The sequence below is a fragment of the Anguilla anguilla genome, chromosome 18 (genome assembly GCF_013347855.1).
Source record: "Anguilla anguilla isolate fAngAng1 chromosome 18, fAngAng1.pri, whole genome shotgun sequence".
Classification (NCBI taxonomy): domain Eukaryota; kingdom Metazoa; phylum Chordata; class Actinopteri; order Anguilliformes; family Anguillidae; genus Anguilla; species Anguilla anguilla.
The window spans coordinates 26,252,872-26,269,218 of NC_049218.1; positions in this window are offsets into that span (position 1 = coordinate 26,252,872).

A 16,347-nucleotide genomic window follows, 5' to 3' on the forward strand; every position below is an offset into this window, starting at 1 on the left:
GAAAAGAGAATTGTTCTAAAATGTGGACCTATGCCCAGTGGAGAAAAACTGCATTATGAACATTTTAATAGGAGGTGCAAACAGACACCTGACAGTCATGCTAGTACAAATAACAATCTGGGGGAACGCTAGAAAGAGGCTGAGACTGTTAGTGACAGTGCACTTCTGGGTGTGGTGTTTGAGCTTGCATCTCATTGGCTACTCCCTGGCAGTGATGCATTCTTGGACTCCAGGGTGGGTGTGGCTCCGGCTGATGAGAAAGTCTTGCCCTTTGTTCTGAGCCTCTAGTTCAACAGGCCAACTTGTGGAAATACGACAGACTGTTTGGCAGTTAGCTGGGACAATTTCAGCATCCTTCAGGACAGACATATTAAGCCTACCTGTGCAGTTCCGATGGGTCCTCCTTTTGACTCTGAATGGAACTAAACAATCGCTCCTAAACAGGAACAGTTTAACATTTAAGTTCTTCGTTGATTCTTCGATTTTTGGACAGACTCTGTGCTTGAACTAAATGTTGTGTAATCCTATATATATGGCATCATTGGCATGAGCAAAATATAGGACCTGTCGTATCCAGTTATAAGCGTGAGAGTCTTCTGCTGTACATTTCCAGCACATTCTTCTGGCTTTGAGCAGATGTGCTGCAGTCCAGAGAAATACATCAACTATGCAGTGCATGTCCGCTTGCTTTTTCGCTTGTGATTTAGGTGCTGTTCTGAAGTCATGCGTGTTGTTATCAGAGAAGTCAAAACTACAGTTTGGACAATATTTAGTATCATTTTTTCCTTTCACCAACACAATAAATTTAAAGCATTTATGATGTAAAAATATTTTTATTCAACATATTTTCCTCATTTACAAAAGTATTCACCTCCCATGACTCACTGCTTCGTAGACTGGCCTCTGTGAGCAAATACTCAGCTAATGCCCTGAGTTTTCTGTGGTATATCAGAATTAACTGTGCCATTGAGATTTAGGATTTTTTGCCAATTTCCCCACAGATTTACTAAGTTATACAGAGGGTATTGATTTTGAGGTCATACCACATAGAGCTCAATATTTTTTCAGAAGGTCTTATGGCCTGTCAAACTCCAGTCATGACTTTAATATTTTCTCAGGAGTAGCTTCTATCGTACCGCCCTTCCAAAGAGGCCAAAGTGGTAAATGGTAAAACAATCAAGACTAGATACTGAAAGATGTCTTATACTTGCACTCACACTAAAAAAAAGTAATTGAACACACCTGACTAATCAGAAACACCTGTTTAGCCATTTGTCCGACACATTATGGTGCCTTGAAGTAGGGAGGCTATGTATAAAAATTGCTGTTTTTTCTACATTGTGAAACCAAAATCTATTAAAATACCCTTTAAGAAAAGCAGAGAATCTGCACTTTAACCAAATCTGTAGTGTTTGATTGGTAATGTAATATTATAGAATACAGAGCTAAATCAAGAAAAAAAAATATATATATACAAAAAAAAAAATGGGCCAAGCCCAAAATGGCAAAACATTAAGCTTTTAATGGTCTTAACAACAAATCATTTGTCAGAATATTTGCAAGAATTAAACAAATGCACTCCTGAGACCTCCTGTGCCACCATTTGCCCGTTTACTTTTGCTGCAGTACAGATTTGCTCCAGGAGTATACACACACAGACTGTACATGGTTCATAATGCTCTTTAGCTTCCTTCATTATTCAGTCTGGATGGAGACAGAAGAAAACAAAGTCACATATTAAAATAGTCACATATGCCTTCCCTCATGTCATGGTTTTGGGTGACAACACCATTTATTTTCCATCTGCGTCATGCTTTCGTTTATTACGGCCATTGGTTTATCTGCGCCTTTTCTTCAGTTATTACGGCCATTGGTTTATCTGCGCCTTTTCTTCAGTTATTACGGTCATTAAGTTTTCTTCATTTACTTGATTGAATTGTACGCGTGCAAATCTCTTTATACAATTTGCACCTGTTGGCTTTCTATTTAAACCCCTAGCTAGCCGATAAGCTTTGCTTCAGTGTCACTAACGTTACACGAGAGCCGGTAATCTGTCAAGTGTGGTAAAGGTATAGGATTGAGTTTTTGCGGTACTGGATTGTAGCTACAAAGTTATCACAACAGTCTAGCTTAATGGGATATTGGCAACAAGTTAGTGCCACAACCTAAACTCAGAATTGTTCTTTTAGGGTGTTGCTTTTTCAGCCTCGGTTCGAGGTCTGTTTTGAGTTGCCTGTCTTCTGCACAGGCAGTTTTGATTTATTTTCAGAAAGTTCATAGTCCTTAAAAGCTTGTTTTTTACCCAGTACGTGGGTTGTTTAGAGCTTTTCTTTGGGATGCTCTCTCTTGGGAGCATTGGGGCTCATTCACCAATATCGTAAGTTTTCTTAAATTTGTTCTTGAGAGAAAATAATTCTACGTCAGATTCATGACGTGTTCTTAAACCGCAGAATTGTTCGCACCTGTTCTTGTGATGAATCCCATTGTCCTCATAAATTGAAAGTGAGTTGCCAGTTGTTCCTAATTATCATAGGTAAACGCCCCGCCAATCCCCACAAAAGGGCATGAGACTGCAGGGCCGTGTGCTCGCACAGAAATCACGTGTATACATTGAAAAAAGTTAAGTCAAGAATGCCCAATCGAAAATCTAAAGACGGTGGAGCACCGGACTCCAAACGTAAGAGAAACTTCAGTAGTTCTGACGTGGAGGTACTGCTGCAGGAAGTGAACAGCAAACGACCTGTTATATATAGTAGGGTCAGTAGTGGATATAAAATGACACAAAAGATGCATGGAATGCTATTACTCGTTCAGTGAGCGCTGTGTCCGGAGAAGGGCGCACAACTGAATTTAAAAAAAAATAAAATAAAATAAAATAATAATAATTTTGAAATGGTTTGTCAAATCTGAGGCAAAAAAAAAAATGCTGGTGGGAGTGGGCGCAAGGAATTGGGTTTTAGGCATTCAAACGACAAAGCGCTTCGCCACATTATTACCGCTATCAACCGACGGTAAACTGCATCGGAGCATCGGAGAAACTAGCTGTTTCAACCCACTGCACAAAAAATTTATTGCCAGTCATTCTGGTGTCGTCCCCCCCTCTGGTGTCACCCGGTGCGGTCCACACCCCCCCCTAGTGACGCCTCTGAATAAGTGTTCTCTTCAACATGTCCATGTGTTTAAAAAGTGTTACCTAAGTGCTTAGTTTGTATTCAAAATTTAAATATTTGCTTTTGCAGTATAGACCAAACATTGCATAATTGAAACCGCCAAAAATAAAACGTCACTACAATGGTTTTGATTTTTATCATTTATTTACAGATGAACTCCTGCTGAGGCAACCACCATCTGAGGTGGAACCTGGCACCTTAATGCTTTGTAAAATAATTAAAATAAAATTATAAATTATGTTATTGTAATTTAAATCCTATATTATACAACTGTAGAATTGAAGAAAATGCAATAACCAATTATTTTGCACAAACATGTCAACACTCAAATGTAAGTGTGCTCTTGAGTGTGTGTAGATTCTGTTCTTACCTAAGAACAAATCCCAAATAAGAAAATATTGGTGAATGTCAGAATCTTTGTGAAAACCGCGTAAGTGGGTTTTAAGAAGAAAATTCTTAAGAACGGTTGGTGAATGAGGCCCATTGTTTTTCTTTTCTTTCTTTTTCCGCTGTCCTTTTGTCTCCTCCAGTGAATAGCTTGAATCCCTGTTCAGTCGCATTTGGTCTCCCAAAACCTCCACTCCCTCACAGCTCATTCACACGTGCAAAGAGTATTTCAGTTTCATCTGTTACATAATGACCAGTGGCTCAGCTTATGTGTAAAGCATTTATATAGTCACACCATTTTTAACCTTTTTTTCCACAACAGACCCACTATTGACTTAAAAAGGTCAGTTATGCAAGTAGCTAGGTCCCATTTATGATTACGTGTATCCCATCAGAAGCTAAATTCAAACTTAAATGCTGAAGGGATGTTTGCTAAAAGTGAAATGACTTCCACAAGGAAACCCAAAGTGTGTAAATTCTAAATTAAATGCACTAGAAAGTACGATGGGAGTTATGCTATGAATTCAGAACTGTTTGATTTTCTGGAGTAGGCATTCCTGTTTGTGTTTTGCTGCAGTCTTGAATTCCATATTTTCCCCCAAGTTCTCCTCTCTGTATGACTGACCTTCATAATGTTGAGTAAATTTTATAAAGAACAAGATGATTTCCTCCAAAGCCACACAATGTGTGAGCTTCTGGGTGGCTCATTCAGATAAGGCACCACACTGTGGTCAGTGGTGGAAAGCCCAGGGGTCAGAAAGATAAAGTCCTGCCATGTGTTTCTTCCACCCATGAACTCAACCAGCTGATTTCACTAATTAGTTCTACCTCCTGGCTGAGGAATTGCAAGTCCTGGTGGCTGGAACAAAATAGTGGGGAGGACTTTTACTTTCTGGACCTGGATTTTCCACCCCTGGCTTTGGTGTATGTATGAGCCCCATGGTCTTGGATTGAATCTGGACCACACCAGTGTTGACTGTGACTGGGAAAGCGTTCATTCGGTTTCAGGTCAATGTTTTATTGCTCTCTAGCTACCCCTGCCGGTCACTTGAGTGCCCGAGGGCTGCACACCAAACCCGCATATGAAACGTCTTCCTCCCAATCAAATTTATCCAAGCTTGACTGTAGGCTGCATTTTGAAAAGACCCAGACCGGTGTTTCAGAGGAGAACCACAGAGATCTTCACTCTCCAAAATTGGAGATCATGCATTAACAGGTAACATAGATTATACTCCCCAGCCACTTTATTAGGTACACCTTGCTAGTACTGGGTTGGCTTCTGCTGCTGTAGCCCATCTGCTTCAAGGTTCAACATGTTGTGCATTCAGAGATGCTCTTCTGCATACCTCCGTTGTAACGAGTGGTTATTTGAGTTACTGCTGCCTTTCTATCAGTTCGAGTCAGTCTGGCCATTCTTCTCTGATCTCTGCCATCAACAAGGCATTTTCTCCCAGAGAACTGCCGCTCACTGGATATTTTCTCTTTTTCGGACCATTCTCTGTAAACCCTAGAGGTGGTTGTGCATAAAAATCCCAGTTGATCAGCAGTTTCTGAAATACTCAAACCAGCCCATCTGGCATCAACAACTATGCCACGTCATTTAAATTTAAAGTCATTTAAATCACCTTTCTTCCCAATTCTGATGCTTGGTTTGAACTTCAGCAGATCGTCTTGACCATGTCTACATGCCTAAATGCACTGAGTTGCTGCCACACAATTGGATGATTAGATATTTGCGTTAACATGCAGTTGAACAGGTGTACCTAATAAAGTGGCCGGTGAGTGCATGTCTTCTATGTTCTATGTATATTTTTGGTTTCACGTGCCTTTTCCCCAGAACACAATTATAACAGTAGCCGCATCTTAAATAGTCACACTGAGCACCAGAGTACAAAACAAAGGTCTGTTCAGCAAGGAAAGTTTCTGCATTCAGCAGTTGCTAGGCTTTCACAGAGGGAATGAAATAAACCTCCCCTTCGTATCTCTTTGATATTTGGTTTTATAAGCCTGGTTTTTTCTACTTTTTCTTCAAATGTGGTTTGATTGAAGAAAGAGGCATTAATTGGCAGTCACCAAAGATACAACTGTAAGAGAGAATTGTCTGTGCCCTGCCATTGAGGGAGAGGTGTCCATCCAGGGGGTACCTGAGAGAGAGGTGTCCATTCAGGGGGTACCTGAGAGAGAGGTGTCCATCCAGGGGGGAGGGTGGCGGTGGCCTTGCATATCACTAATTTGTAAGCATAGCGGAGGACATCCTTTATGTGTACAAGAAACACTGATGACTCAGATGCTGAATGAATAGATGGTGACTCAGTGCGGAGTAAATAATAAGTAATCTGTACTGGATGTCTTCGTTAAGTATTATAATTGTGCCAGTAACTGATCGTGTCCTTGAGTATTGCATTGAAATGAGATGCTTTGTCTTCGCCTTTTATTTTTCTGACTTGGCCAGAGGGGGTCTTTATTGCTGTCTCTGACATTTCATGCCTTCGTTAATTATACCCAATGTACAAACTGTTCTGATTCCTATTGTTGAACTTGTTCTATAACTTATTGATCGCAAACATATTATACTTTTTCTTTAAAAAATCAGCTCAGATGATGAAGTATGATAGAAATACATGTTAAAAAATTATATGTATTATCAAATTTTTAGTAAACCAGCTAATAATTCCAATGCAGAAATGATGACCTTTGATCTGTCATGCAGCTCTAGAATGCACCACTTGCAGTTCCATTGCTCAGATTAATAGCATTTTGAAACAAAATATAAACTAAAAAAAAATAATAAAAATTGATATATGGAGTGCTAAATAATAAAAACGTGTAACACATACAGTACACATGGACAATACATGGGTAACAATAAGATGCAACAGAAAAAGTATGGACATTCCAGATGGTCTGAATTACCTCCAGGTAAGATTTGTGGCCTAATACATCAACTTTTAGTGCCATGTGTCTACACCAGATCTCAAGGTGTGCACAAAACACATCTTCATAAAGAAAGCATTTTAGAACATCTAGAGAGCAGGATCGTTTGAAAGATCAAATGTATAAGAGCTATGATGCAATGTTCTGTTGTGATCTGTCGGCGTAACAAAGCTGCAGAGTTTAGTTTCTAAAAGTTTCTTTCTCAGATGTTTTCCTGGAATAATCTGATGTTCAGCCTCATTTGGTGAATGTATGACCTTTTTGTTTGGGTACAAGGGACCATTTCCAGGGCTGAAACGGGAGGTAGGACAAAACCTCAAAGCTTTGGGTTGCGTTTTGGTATTGGGTGCTTTTCAACTGTTTTTTCTGTTGGGTGGACAGTGATGCTACTGTCCCATAGCAAAGTGGTTGGTAGGTAACTGAAACCAAGGATGTGGACGGAGTCATTCAGTCTGTGTAATATTTCTTTCTCGGTCTCATGCATTACCAGACAAAATGAGTGTCTTCTGGTGTTAAGCCAAAACAGGAAAAACATTTGGCCGAGCAGAGACAGGCTAACATTTGCAGAGAACAGAGAACAGTCGTTGACTGATATCTGTAGTTAGCAAGAGCCAAACAAAGCAGTATGGCAAACAGCTATTAAAACATGCATGAAACATTGTATTTATGAGTATATTTATGAAGTGAATGTATCCATGGTGTTTATGTGTGATTGTTTGTGACAGACTAGGGGCGTGTGCATGTGGGGGAGGGCATGACTGTGAGTGTGTCTGTGTGTGTTTGGATCCCACAGTGTGGATTTGGCTGTCCCTCAGGTCTAGAGGAATCCCATGCTGTGAGATGACGCATTTTGGGCCTGGTCCACATGGTGCCCCTGGGTGAAGCGAGATTAATGGAGTCCCCCTCATTGCGCCTCGATTCCCCACAGCCCGAGGCACATTCTGGCCTCATACCAGGCACTGCATCCAAAACCACCACGTCTCTCTGCCTCTCCCTGCCCGAAAGCTGCATCCCTCTCAGATCACCCCTGCAGTATGCAGCCTTTGACACACTCATTGGAAAACTTGCATTGACAAACAAGGGATTGCCTGAGATTGGGTAGGAGCACCCATGGCAGGCTTGGGAACCATGCTCAGTCTTGTTGAGGTTGAGCTTCAGGTGATGCCTGGCCATCCAAGCTGAGACGTCAATCAGGCAGAAAGATATTCTCTCATTGACTTGTAAGGAAGAGGGAAGGTAAGAGAAGAAGAGTTGTGTATCATCTGCATAACAGCGATAAGAGAAGCTGTGTGAATTAATGACTGAACCACAAGATTTAGTGTATATAGAGAACAGCGGAGGCCCCAGTACAGATCCCTGTGGGACTCCTGTAACAAGGGGGTGAGGTGCAGAGACAGACCCCATCCAGATGACCTGGTAGGACCTATCTGCATGATAAGAAGCAAGCCAAGAAAGGGCAATGGTGAGTGCCTTCCAGTGGTGAGTGCCTCCATCACAGCCAGGAGGGCAGTCTCTGTTGAGTGCCCAGATTGAAAGCCAATGGACTATGCAATGGACTGAGGTCCCAGAACCAGATGTACAGCACAACAATGAAGTTTGCATTAAAATCAAATACCACACACCCCCTTGCCCATCACAGCCTGGGGGGGGGGGCGAGTTAACCCGGCAGCTCCAGGAGCCCCCCTCCCTGGGGAGTGGTCACAGTTCACGTGTGATGGGACCTCTGCGATCTCCGCTCGCCTCCCGTCCACGGGGGTCCATCTGGGGATTACACTCGCTGACCTCCCACCCCTCAAGAGTCTGTGCGTCTGTCTTCAGCGGAAGGTTCCGGAGATTAGAGAGAGGAGCCGCGGGATGCCCCGTGAGAGGGAAGAGACGCTCGGCGCTCTCCTGACGCACGCGGGTAATTCGGTCGAGCGGAGACGGCCCTCGCTCACCGTCCGCCGGTGGAGAGGTGCGGAGGCCCGAAGGGTCACGAGACGTTCCGGCGTGTTCTGTTCTCAAGCGGCCCCCCGTTGGCCTGTTGTGTGCAGTGCAGGCACCGCACAGAAGTGCCTTCACTGAGCGCACAACACGCTCTTAGGCTGGCCCACGGCACACCTCTTAGGTCTGAATGCCAGGGGCACTGCCACCCTGGACACCTCTCCTCTTTTACTTTAAAGGCTTTAGCAGACACTCTTATCCAGAGCGACTTGCACAACCTTTTTCACTCTTTTGGCTCGGTCAGTAAAGATGATTAACAGTGTAGGCAGGAAGGACCTGTCACTCAAGCTGAGCCTGCTCTGCGCTTACAGCCTCGGTGATGTCATTAGGCAGCAAGAGATAGCAGGGAATGAATGATGGATCCAGCGCGGTCCGCTGCCTCCGCCTGACTGAGTGCAGGAAGCACTTTCCAGCTGTGCCTGGTGATTGGCTCCCAGCTGTACCGCAGCTGTACGCACGTACCGCATGGCGCGCTCTGTACAGTGCTGTGGGCAAGCTGGAGAAGCCCTCTGCAGAGCAGAGGAGGGGAGAGGAGGGAAGAAAAGCGAGGTCCCCATAAATCTGAGAGCCATGACGGCTCTGCAGTTTCCCACAGCAATGGTGCAAAAGTATGGGAGGGAGTAAACCCAGCACTCATGCTCAGTAAATGCTGAGACCACCACTAACACTTCCCATTGGTGAGCACACACACCAACCCTGCCCAAGTCAAATCTAGATGTGCTTCGTAAATCCACTGCGGTGCTCACTGGAAAGAGGTAAACCTACATTTTAACGGTTTAAGAAATGCTAAGAGTGACCATTCGTTCACTGTTAAGACTGAATAGTGAAAACTGAAGAAATGGTGTTCCTGGTTTCTAGTCTTGCTTAGCTTGATAGCACAGTGTCTTCATTGCTGCGACCTGTCCTATTCCCATTTCATTGTGAAGCTAGAACCCCAGGCAGGCAGGAGCATCAACTGGGCGCTGTTAATGGGCGCAATATTTCCCAGCATGCCGCTCTGCCAGGGAACTGAATCTTGTAGTACTCTTGGCGTTTCTCTGAAGGATTCTGCCGCTTTTGATCTCTACAGATGCAACGGGCCTGCTGCACAGGCAAGGGCCTGTACGGTCCATCTGCTCCATGACCCCAAATCCTGCTAAACCACAGGGGAGGGTGGGGGGCGACTGGAGCCCCACCTACTGCCACACAAGTCATACGTCTCCCCCGGGGGGACACCGGTCTCTGATTGCACCTGAGGTTTTTGGACACGGGCAGGGAGGTGTGGTAGAGGTCGATTGGGTTCCAGATGCGGGCAAACCTCAGTAACAACCATGCAGACGGATGGAGATAGAGATGAGCCTGGCCTGCCGTTCACATCTGTCACTGAAAATCGAAAACATTTGGGAAGGAAAGCATTTGCCTTCATGGTGGAGGTAGGTTCACAGTCACGGGCAGTAAGTGGAAGTATGCATCGAGGGCCACGAAGCCCTCTCCCGCGGCCACTCCCCCTGTCCGTCAACACACGTTGGTTTATATATGCGCGACGCTCTGCGTCTGAGTTGCAGTGTTTTCACTGCGGCTGATTGCACTTTCCTTTAATTACAAGGTGATTTGCTCAGGAGACGGTGAAGGCGCCAATGTAAGCAAGCTTTTTCTTACTCTCTCTTTAATCTGTTCAATTGTACATGCCACACATGCACTCCTCTTTGTGTAAACTGGCCAATAAGCTAAAAGTAACAAGCATAATTACATGTCTGCGGATGATGCTCTGCTCTGCAGTGCTATTGAAAGTGCAAAAACAATATGAAGAGACTCCTGCATTCATGATCAGATTTTATTACCTTTTCCTGTTATTCAGCATGTCCTCATAAATCTATGTTTGTGTTTTACAGAAACTCCTCAACAGCAAACTATTTATGTCTCAGAATGCAAGATTTGTTTAAAAAATGAAAAATAAAAAGTGATGTCAACTGCAAAAAATTTTTCCAGTGTAGGCTTTGGAAGCCACACTGTTGTGCTAGGCTAAAGCGGAGGTATGTGTGGGCCCTGTTCCCTGTCTGGGGCTAAATGCGCTTCTGTGCTATGCAGATTCACGGACTCCAGCCTTCAGCAGGTGTAAACAGCGCAGACGAGGCGTGAAAACGAAAACGCTCCCCGTGTGTCCTCCCCATGAGCTTCCGTGGGAGAGAGACGGAGCACCTGAACACTATCCTCACATCACTGGCTCATAAATTTCCCTTGACATATTCCACGGCAAGTGTAAATATGTTTTATATAACTGACTCGGGTATGAAGACGCTGTAGGAGGGTAGACTAGCTGTGAGCATTGCGTGATACTTGATAAAGGGTCCGACAACTGGTGCTATAGACCATGTAATCAGCATTGACAGAAAATTAAAGCAATGAGTTTCTGGTTCATGAGGCAAAGGAATGTTTTGAGGTGTGCTTGTGTATTTATGCTTTCTAATCCCTATTCAAATTTTGAATTACCTGTGGCAAGAGTACTTTTGAGCCAAAGAGCCAACCTGTCAAGTGAAACTCTTTCATTTTCAATCTGCACACTGTGACTTATGTCACTTTTAAAAAAAAATTTCAGAGATTCTGAAGAGGAAATTTTCTATTTTTATTTCCGTTTCCCATTTTCATAGAAGAAATCTCTGTTCACTGGAATATGCAGGGGTGTCAACCACTTGAAAGCAAACTGAGACTAGTTTCATGCATTTGTTTCACCATTGACAGTCACTGACATGTTTCTGTCCTTTTTCAACAAGGGCGGGCATACATTATAGAAGTTGCGAGCTCCCGTTTGTTTTATTCAGATTGGGAAAAACGTTTGGTCGTAACGTTGCAACTCGCAAGGTTGGTCTCTCTCACCCTGGGCAAAGCTGACAAAATCGGAAGTGTCATCCCATTTTTCGTTCGTTTTTTTTCATGTTGTTTCGTGTTTTCCCCGTTTCCTTTCTTGCGACCATGTTCACTGTTCAGAATGACCTACATCCATGTTAGCTATCGCACGATTTGGAATTCAGTTGAAATAAAAAAAAAACATTTAGGCTTTCTCAATTTGCTGAGCAATATTATTGTCAGTTAAGTTTAAGTTACTGAAATTGAACAAATTGTGATTGTTTTTGTAAAAAATTGGCCTAGAAGTCCAAAATGGAACAATGCTAGTTGAATATTTTTCTGCACAAAATGAAACCAGGTCCCTTATGCTATCGTTCTCACTGACCCTGGTCCCAGAGATCCACAGGGTTTGGTGGGCAGGGATCACTGAGCCTGGCCCCGGAGAGCCACAGATTTTGGTGGATGTTGTCCTACACTTAGAATTTGAAGCCAATTTAGACCCAGTTGAGCTGAGGAAACTGTAATCAACTACTTTAATGAATAAAATAAGCATCAAGTACCCAGAAAGACAAGCAGAATGGGGACCTCTTCTAAACCAGGGTTATCCCCCTGTCTCGGGTACAGTCAGAGGCCGGGTTAGTCCCCTACGCTGGACAGAGTCTGCAGGGCAGCCACCGCAGCGGGTGTTTCCCAGGCCCTGTTTCAGCAGCGTCTTAGTAGTGCCCTGTCTCTCCTGCTCTGTGACCCGGCAGAGTGCTGGTCGTAGACTGTTAAAGGCAAATATGGACAAAGTGACTGTGACGTCATCCTCTGACTTTCCATGGGTTTGCGAAAAGCATTCTGAAGCCGCAGAAGGGCAGTTTTTGTGCCGCCATTTTGTATAAATTGGTGCCAGAGTTTGCATAGTAGTTGAAAGGGGGAACACTTATATGGTCATGAAGACTGGCCTGGGTCTGGGTACACTAAGCACGTGAGATCCCCCCCATTGAGTGACACACAATGACACAAACTATCCCTTGAATGGCCCACAGAATATTAAAATATTGTCCAAATGACACAATCAGATTGGCACATATTGACATATTGACATATTGCGCAAAGAAAAAACACCTATTGGGACTACTTGCAGGAGAAAAATGATTGACTTTGTATTTTGACTGCGTTGGTGCCATTGATTGAGATAGGTGGCTAAAAGCCCTGTCCTGGAGCCAACCAGGCTGTCGCCATGGAGCAACGTCTCTCAACAAGACCAGGAAGTGAGCTTCAACAGCGGAGCCCCTCCTGGCCCCTTGGTGCTGACTGATCAAAGGTCCCAAAGGCTGTCAGAGAGAGGAGCCAGTGCCTGTGGGGGCCCAAAAAGAGCCATACTTCTTTAGGGTACTAGAACTGAAGGACTCGCTCCCCCTTCCCCCCCCCCCCCCGCCTCACCTCAGTGCCAGGTGATTAATTTAAGTGAGCGGTGATTGCCTTTCGGATCACCTCTGGAGCAGGGTCATCACACTGAAGGGATTACGCAGGCGGGGGGCGTGTCAGAGTTCAGGCTGGGGCGTGTGTGCAGGAGGACACACGCTGTGAGTGAATCCGCTCTGGGGCACACCGGAGATTAGATCCTCAATTTCACACACCGCGGAGAGCCGGCGAATCATCTCTGGGAGGGGAACCGGGGTGGGTGGGGTTAGGGTTAAGGGTGGGTGGGGAATGGGTTAGGGGTTGCGCAGTCAGTGAACTGGTAAGAGCATGATCAACTGTTCATATTGAGTCAATCATGAACTTAGACCAAGACAAAACCTAACTCTTTTGATATATTTCACTGAAGAACTTGATTTAATTACAGTAGCTGTAGAGAAAAAAACATCTCATTCTTGGCCCATTAACAACCTGGTTCTCTCAGGATGCATTGCATGCAGAAGCTAACCAGGCCCGTTTAATTAAGCAGCTTAGCATGAAAAGAAAGGTTAAGATGTGGCTGCTAGCCCACGGGCGCTAGTTCCGTATCCACCACACCGTCCTGCCCAGACGGATCAGTTTGATTCTGCCAGGGCTCCAGCAGTTGTCTCGAAGATGGATGGTGTTTAAGTAATTCCTGAACAGCCCAAAACTTCTGTCAGGCATGCAGTGAATAACCAGCATGCACTGCTACGCAAGACGAGAAAGACGAAATGTAAGCATGTTTCCCTCCCTGGCCCTCCCGTGGAAAGATTAATGCATGTGCAGAAGCAAGATAAGATAATGTACGTCATGCATCGATACAACAGATATATTGCACCCCCTGGATCAGTCTTGTGATGGCTTATCATTGGTTAATCACAGAATCAATCATATTGCTTTTGGCAGGTGGCCAAAAATATGTGGAAGGAAAGCATAAATTCGCCTCAGCTTGACACATGCTCCCATTCAGTGTGACAGTTTTTATCTGACAGCTACATTTCAATCAGCATATTAGAGTGACTGTGCATTGGAGTACTACAGCGTTCTTTCACTTCTGCCCAAAGAAATAAGACGAGTGTTTCCAAATAGCTTTTTGTTGTTTCAGTGAAAAATTAAAGAATCATATGCGTATGAGATTAGCCTGGAGAGGGGCCTTATAAAATTTTTGTTACTCATTCATTAACAATGATCATCAAAGGAAATACAGGAAGATAAAGTGTTTGTATAAATTGCTATCATTAAATACACTTTGCTATTTGCTATTTCTTTTCAAATTTGAGTAACAAATGTGCGTAACAACTTTCCTACATTGAAGAAATTCACACTAAAGGAAGCGTAGCTTTTGGTTGCTACAGTTGTGTGTTTGTGAAGCAGCTCAGGTTGAGGATCTTGGTTAAAGATGCAACGGGAACTAAACACACGTCCACGTGGTTAAACACCTTGGCCGCCAGGCTACGCTGAGCTTGCCTCAGGTGTCTGTGCGTGATCATTCTTATAAAACAAACCAAGAGTCCACTCGAGAGAATAACGAATGCATTTATATTACTTTTGCACTCATTCGAGCACCAGTGTGTGTCAGGAGCTTCACATGCCCAGCACACGTGTCGAAACGCCTGTGCGTACGGTGTTTGAAATGTGCAAACTGACAAGGGGGAAAGGCTCGCCTTTAATCCTGGCCTGGGGCAGCCTGCTCCAGCTGCTAAGACTGCTTCTCCCCCCCCCCCCTCCCCAATACTGAAACCTCCTCCAGAACACCCCACCCCCACCGCCAACCCCACCGACACAAACCTGGCCAAAAAACGATAGATAAGGCCCAAAGACAAGCCTGCATGATCCTGCCCAGGGGGGGAGGGTCGACCGCTGCCTGCCTGCCTGCCTGGGGGGTATTAACTGGCGGCTTTCCCTTTTTGCCTTGGGATGAGCAGACAGACAGACCGCGGCTTGCTGTTTTTGGACTGCTGCCACGGGCAACCGTGACTTCACGGAATTCGGTTACCTTCAGCGGTGTCCCCGAGCGCGCTTACAAGAGGTTCCCGTGTTCACCGCCGCCGGCGCTGACCCCTGAGCCGCGTCTGAGGACGGGATGGGACCTGACTCGTACCGCGCAACCCGCGGCTGATTGCGGGGAGGAGGCTGGGTAATTGCGTGGAGGTGATGCGCTGAACTTTAAGATCAGAGGTCACGTGGATCAGTAGGGGGGCGACGAGCGGATGATAATCCGCTTTGTGTAATGACCCTGCTCCAAAAGTAAAGAGAAAGATAATCGCTGCTCGCTGGAATTAATCGTTCGCACGGAGGGAAGAGGAGGTCCTTCATTAAAAACTCTGTGGGGCACCGTTACCTGAACCAAAGTGGCAGAGAGGCAATGCGGCAGCAGGGCGGTGGGCACATAAAGGGCATAGGGCATAGGGCATGCGCGGGGCAGTACTCAGCGATGCCCTCCAGCTCATTCCTCGCCACTCGCACCCCCCGACCCGAAACCGCCCAAGACCCATGCCGCCAAATTTCCCAAACTCTGTCCGAAGTTCACCTCGGTCTTCACCTTCGAGGAATGCGCTCTTTGCCCAAACAGAAGATGAGTGCCGGCTTTCAGGCGTGGCGGATTAGCCCTGTCACTCACGCTCGTACAAAGAGATCCGTATCGCTGCTGCGTTTCACATACCGCCAAAAACACAGCAGAGATGGCGGATATATTCAGCGACTCCTCTCTGCTCTCGCAGGCCACTGAAGACAATAACAGCATACATCCCTGTGTCTGAACTCCAGGGCTCAACGAAGGTAGCAGGTTTACCAAGTCACTGATTTGGGCTGTTCGTCTTTTGATCTCCCGATCAAAGCTATACATTTTTGGGAGATTACACTTAATTAGTGACGTGATTTAGTATTAAAATGACTGGCTGGCAATAGAGGATTGTAGACACAAATATTTCTCTCTTCCTTTGATTAATGTTTTGGAGTAAGCGTTCTGACCCTTTCTAATTAGGGGCAGTGACAGGCCATTTTTCAAAAAGGGTGCTCTTTGTGCCTCTCCTCAGGCGCCGTGAAAGAGAGAAAACAAAGACAGAGTGATGTCAGAGGGAAGAGGAACCTCCTCTACGTTTTGTTGTCGAAAGGACGTGTATGACCTTCCCAAACATGCTGTTCTCTTTCCCCTCCCTGCAGCGGTCCCCCAAAGTTTTTAAGGGTTGAGTTTGAACATGACAGCACGCTTAAAAAAAAAGAAGAAAAAAACCCTTTTTAATATATGGCTCTTTGGCCGCAGGGTTTGATGTTTGAGAAACTGTCGAAGGTGACACAGAAAGCAAGATGAATAAGCAAAAATCACAGATGCTTGCCTGGCAGTGATGGATTGCCTGAAAATTACCGTTTTCAAGTACTGTGCGCAACATTTGCATCCCCATTCACATTCACAAAAGTGCATCTAATATATACATATGTATATGTGTATGCAGTCATGTGTACGTATGTGTGCTTTACTAGATTCTCAATACAGTCTAAATCTGAGAAGCTGAATCTTTACATGTGATTTCTACAGTTACGACTTAAACTGTAAGAGTGGGGCGATGAGGTATGTCATAAGTGCTTTCCCTCCTCGCGCCTGTAAAAAAAAAAAACTGTAATT